The sequence below is a fragment of the Amblyomma maculatum genome, chromosome 1 (assembly GCF_055883805.1).
Source record: "Amblyomma maculatum isolate TAMU_Amacu chromosome 1, ASM5588380v1, whole genome shotgun sequence".
NCBI lineage: Eukaryota > Metazoa > Arthropoda > Arachnida > Ixodida > Ixodidae > Amblyomma > Amblyomma maculatum.
The window spans coordinates 435402032-435408637 of record NC_139344.1 but is presented as its reverse complement, the minus strand read 5'-3'; positions in this window follow the sequence as shown (position 1 = coordinate 435408637).

Sequence of the window (6606 nt, the reverse complement as noted above, 5' to 3'; positions counted from 1 at the left end):
ACAATGTACATAAAATAAACAACCATTCCAGGCACAACAAGTGCGTGGTACTTAAAACAGAGGCTAGAAATACAGGGTAATAAAATAAAAATATAGAATTGAACGCGGGACAGTGGGATTCGAAAGTAAAGTTGAAAGTTAAGATATATATAAGGAACGAATAAAAAGCAGTGCAAGATACTTTAAACAGCACTGAACAGTAGAAAAAGCAAACCGTGAAGTAATTAAATACAATACTTAGGCTAGAGAGTGGAAGTTATATGTGATAAATACAGTTTAGAGTACAATGCTACGCACGTCCAATATAAATGAAGAGAGCGAGTTTTGAAAGATGTCAAGGTGAAGACAAGAAGAGTTAAACAACATATGCATTCTGTCAAAAGAGGGGAATGGGAATGAAGAAACGGAGAAACTTGAAACGGTCTGAATTCCGTCATGCTCCTTCGCGGAACGCGCAGAAAAATGTACTCTAAGAGCTGAGGGTGCATAATGTGGCCATGAAGGAGCTTGTATAAAAAAGTTATATCTACTCTGACACGACGGAAGTTAAAAGAAGGAAGATTCAGTGGGGTACTCTTGGTGGAGCGACATGAGGAAGTTGAGCAAGGAAATCGATATCGAAATATCCGTAAAAATGCTTGCTGTACTCTGTCAACCTTGTTCCAGTTCGATTTACAAGTGCCACACCAAACAAACGACGCGTATTCCAAGAGCGGCAAGCATATGGACAGGTACAGCTTTAGGAATGGAAGTGGAGTACGAAACTCTCTCAAAAATCTGCAGACGACGCCGAGTGTCCGCATAGCCCGCTGAGCGAGTCGTTTAGTATGAGAGAAGCTGAGGGTGCGGTCAAAAAGTACACCAAGGTGATTATTATTATCAACCCTGTTCAACAGCACAGATATGTAAATGAGACGAGTAAATGAGGCAACCCTACTTTTGGAAGAATTGAGGCTAAGTCGATTCTTCGTACGCCAATTAGAAAAAGCAGATATTTCCGATTGCAACAAAAAGCAATCTTGAAAAGAATGTATGATCTTGAATATTATTATATCAACAGCATAAAGAAGAAACGACGAATTCTTGATGACGGAGGAAACATCGTTAATAAAAACGGAAAAGAGAAGCGGGCCTAATACAGAACCTTGAGGAACTCCACTGGTTGTAGGATAAATGATGGAAGTCTGTCCATTGACACTGACCATGCAGGAGCGATCAAAGAGATAGTTACGTAGGAGGGCTACGATTGAGGCTACGACACCAGAGAGTAGAAGAGTAGAAGCTTTTCAAGTAGTAATGAGTGAGTAACAACGTCGAAAGCTTCGCTCAAATAACAGTACACAGTGTCAACCTGACCTCTCTGAAGGACTGCTGCAGAGGCATATGTCATAAACGTGACTAGGTTGGTTGAAGTAGAGCGACCCGATATGAAGCCATGTTGATTCGGTATGATGACATGTTTGAGATGGAAGGAAAGTACGTTGTGCAAAGCTAATTCGAAAAGCTTAGAGGTTGCACATAGAAGAGAAATCGGACGATAATTGGAAACATCAGATTTGTTTCCTGACTTGAAGACAGGGAACACGCGTGCCATTTTTCACGCGCGAGGAAAGGCAGCATTTTTTAAACAGTTATTAAATATGGCAGTCAGTACTGGTACAAAGGTATAACTGAAGGCTTTTATTATGGCGGCTGGAATACCAATAGGTGCAGGAGACAAAGATGGTCTCAGACGCTTAAGACTCTCAGCTATTAACTTCTTGTCAGAGAGAAAGGAATTATATGGTCCACCAGATGGGAGGCCTATGGAATCGCAGTGTGGATGTTTGTAAACGGAGGAAAAATGTTGGGCAAAACTTTCGGCAACATCCCGAATTTCCGAACCCTGAGAGTCAACTAAGCTGATACTGGAATCCGATTTAATGAACGCTTGCGAACGTACCGCCAAAACTGACCAGGACGATTAGTGGCACTCCTCTCTAAAGAGTCAAGATAAGAGTCATGGTCCCGCTTGTATAAGCGTTTGCAAAGGGAACGCAAGGGACGAAACCCATCTGCCCAATTATGAAACCCGGGGCGTGTCGCTTTACCATGGGCCCGTTTTTTAAGTTTTAACGCCGTTCTCAGTTCTCTGGAAAACCAGAAAGGAAACTTCCTACGAGTAGGCGTATGCAGAGGTATGTACTGGTGCATACTATCGGGAACTATTTCAGTGAAGCGACTGACTTGTCCGTAGGCATTACTAATGTCATTTAAAAGGAACCAGTCGACAGAGGAGAAGAAATTGAAGAGACCGACATAGTTACCACGTGCATACGCGAAACAGGGCGAATTCTCTGCCCGGCCTGAATTAGCAGAGGGTGAGGCAGAAACAGAAGTAGTCACAAGAAGTGGAGGGTGAAATTTGTCACAGCGAGTAAGCGGTATGTCGGAGCTCCAGACGCGGACACTTTATAAATTCGATAGAAATTGTGTTGCTGCAAAGAGTTAAAGGCTACAAAATCAAGTAGCATGCCACATTTACTTAGTATATAACGATTATTGTAAGAAGAAGTAAATGAGTTCCAGTTGATACGGGGAGTATTAAAATCGCCTAAAATGAGAAGTTTGTGTTTGCTATGACGAGTTATAACATGTTCGAATAAGGAAGTATAACATAAAGAAAATTGAGCATGCCCTAAGAACCACGGCAGCTTTCAAGCAGTGTAAAGAAGTTCGTCACAGACAAAATAAGATGTATGCGCTAAAGGATAAGGCAGACATTGTCACAATAATTATGGACAAGATAGTCAAAGGAGACGAGGAGTTTTGTACCGAACTTAACAGTAGCAAAAGTAGACTTCATAATAATGAGATCGGCAGTAGCGAAAAACAGTCAGATGTTTCGCCAGTGAAGAAGGACGAGGTTGTCACACAAATCTGCTTAAGTGCCCTGTGTGCGTGCAAGCTTAAAAATCAGAGAGGAGGCTTTGAAGGGAACATTTAAGGCACCACACTTTATACATGACTGGAAAACAAAAAAAGCAGACCAATACACATATACAAAAATAACGCTACAGAACACATCACAGTCCTACCACACCAATGGTCCTCGCGCGTAATCTACGAAGACTGAAAATTTCTGACCTGTTACCAAACGCGGGTGTTTCGCACGCTATCTCAGGTGCAGAGTACGGACCAAAGCCCGGGTGGTGCCGGCTGGACGCGGAGTGCGGACCGAAACCCAGGAGCTACCTTGCCTCAAGAGCCGCCGCTTTTCCACAAGAGGAGCGCGGAGGAGGATCAGGTGAAAGGAGTCTGTGCTGCCACATCGCCTAGCTGGGTGCAAGTGTTGAAGCGTCCTCGTACCGGTCTCGGAGATAGCAACAGCCGCTGGCTGAGTACCAGTTCCGGAGGCGTGCTGATTCAGGGCCCTCGTTCCGATGACGAGGTCAGCGCCGCGATCCACGAGACGGCCTCAGCCGATGAGGACCCCTCTGTTCGGTAGGCATAACGTATACAGGGTGGCCAGTTTATCAAGCATGATGTCACGAACCCACCGGTCCGTCCGTCAATAAGTACGTGGTTACCTGATGCTCCTCAGCTGCCTTTCTCCTTTTTATAGCTCCTAAAGTTTTATTAACCTCTGTCAAGACAGAAAAAGTAAAGAGGGATGAGTAAAATTTGCTCATAAGGAAAGGGACGTTAATTGGAACGTAGCACTTGAGACAAAGAGAAGAGGGAAGAAAAAAGAGTGCAGTGATATTAAGATGACGAAGAAGCCGAAAATAAGGCGGCAGAAGAAAATGCGGAACGGAAACATCTTAATTCGTAAGAAATGGACGCAAAAAACCTGAAAAATTATACACCAATAAGCTTACTATCCGTTACGTACAAGTTATTTAATAAGGTAATTGTTATTAAAATGAGGGCAACCTTAAACTTCCATCAACCAAACAATCAAGCCGGTTTTCGGAAAGGATACTCTAGTTTCGACCATACTAATACTACCAACCAGGTGGTAGAAAAATGCTCGGATTAAAAGCAACCCCTGTACATAGCATGCATTTATTACAAAAAAAAAGCATTTTACTCAGTCGAAACCTCCGCAGTTATGCAGGCATTGCGAAATCAGTATCCGTGAACCGTTTGTGAAAGTACTGGGAGACATCTATGGCGACTACACAGCAATATTAGTTCTGCCTAAAGAAACTAAAAAAAGTCTGCATAAAGAAAGGTCTTAGGCAAGAAGACACGATCTCCCGAGTACTACCCACATCTTGGTTAGAACAAGTATTCAATGACGTAGAATGGAAGCAGTTAGGGAGAAGGGCTGATAGAGTATTCTGCGATTCGCTGATGGCATTGCCTTTCGTATACTGCGTAGCCATCCACTTCCTCTCGTTTTACCCATTGCCTTGCTAAGTAACTCAGGGGATGAATTCCTTATTACGATTGATGACCTAGACCGGAAAAGTAGAAAGGTAGGCCTAAATGCATCATGCAAAAGACTAAGGTATTGTTCAACAGTCTAGGGAAGGAATAGCAGTTTACAATAGGTCGCGAAACACGGGAAGTGGTAGGCGAATATGTACAGTCTTGAGCAGCCTTGTCTAGAGCGCGCCGACGGGGGTCTGCGGAGCACGTCAGCGACATCTAACGTTAGGCTCTGGGCTTGAGCTATGCGTCTTGTGCGCATGTGCGGCAAACAAGAAGGATGCCTGCTCATCAGTTCCTCATCCAGCCCCTGCCTTGCGACTACCTTTCTTGCCGCTAGGGTTGCATTGCCTGCATTTGTGATAGGGTGCCTCGATGAGCGCCCGCTATCCGCATCGAGGCACCCTAATTTGTGAGATGACGGGCGCCAGAGCGTCGCGATTACGCCCTGTTTCTCGAGTGTAACGAGACGGCCAGGCAAGCAAGCGCAACTGAGAGCGGATAAATGCGCGTTCCTGCATACACACCACGCATCGCTCTTGTACTTTATTGTGGAGGAATTCAAGTTCCTATATTTGTAGGGATGCCAAATGCTATGTCCCTTATAGCTCATAATCCGGCCCAAAAGCACGACATCATACGAGACGACTGCGACGCATGGTGCGTGGTCGAAACCTTACAAAAAGATAATTGGTTCACAGGAAGGGAAAGGCGCAGTATCTGTCACACTTGCTCTGTGGGCACCTGAACCGCGCCGTAAGGGGAGAGAGGAAGGTGGGATCGAAAGTAGAAAGAGAGAAAGGGGAGCCGTAGTGGAGGGCTAGGGAGTAATTTCGACCACCTGGGGATTTTTAACGTGCGCTTACATCGCACAGCACACGGACGCCACTTCGTTTCGCCTCGATCGGCTGCGGTTCGATGGAGGCGAAACGAAGTGGAGTCCGTGTGCTGTGCGATGTCAGCGCACGTTGAAGAGCCTTATACGGACAGGACGAAAACGGACACCAAACAGCCAACTAGGTCCAATTCTAGCACTATTTGCTATCGTGTTTAAAACTCGCGATCATGAGCTATCACTTGCAATTGCTTTTGAACCGAGCGATAACCCGATATCACATTGCGCTTGCCTAGCCGCTTCGTGATTCGCACGAAACGCGTTGGTTTTCAGGCCGCTGTTACGTATCATTAAACGCGTGCCTGGCGGTGCTCTGAACAAGGCTGCTCACGACTGTGCACTTAGGAAACGTAGTAACCGCAGATTCGGACCATGATAGGGAAATAACCTGGAGAATAAGATTGGGATTGAGCGCATTTGCCAATAACTTGCAAATAATTTCTAGAAGCTTACCGGCATCGTTCAAGAGGAAAGTATACAAGAGTTGCATCTTACTTGTACTCACCTATGGGGCTGAAAGGTGGAGGCTTACAAAAAGGGTTCTACTTAAACTGAGGACAACGCAGAAAGCTATGTAACGGCAAATGGTAGCAGCAAAGTTGAGATAAGTAGCGTACAGAGTTGGTGAGAAACATAGCTTGAGTTACTATTATTCTACACAAAATCAAGAAGAAATGGGTATAGGAGGGCGTGCAGCCTCGCGGATTGCGCTCAATAGAACATCAAGGTTCTCCTATTAACACCCCCTTCGAAAACTTCAATGCTGCTAAGCGATACAGCAGCTTATTGACAAGAAGCATCCGCGGCAGGTTGTTCAACCCCTAGCAAGAAATCACCTTCGCGTTGCGGAGGTTTGAAGCGAGCAATCAGCGCTCTCGCTGATTGGGCCTCTCGGGCCGCCATCAGTAGCTGCCTCCAGATTGGACAATTTGAGTGCCAACGGCTTTTAATCGAGAACATTGCTTCTGGAGATTGAGAAGGATCGGTGGCTGCCCTAAAGAGCTGGGACTGGTAGGTCCCCGCCGTTTGCGGTGGGCGCTATCCTGCCAACGGTGGTTGTACATGTTGCACGCCATCATTGCACCCGGCACAGCTTCGGTGGCGGACGACAGCTGTTGCGACACGCGTCTTTCTCCTTCCTTCTTTTTCTTCATTTCTTCTCCATATTCTCCTCTGTCCGCACGAAGAAGCGGACGTGGCTCATCTACAGAACCAGTAGCAGACTAGTGCATTTTTGTTTCCTTCTTCCTACAGTCGCAACAACAACAGACCGTCACGATTTTATTTATTTATAG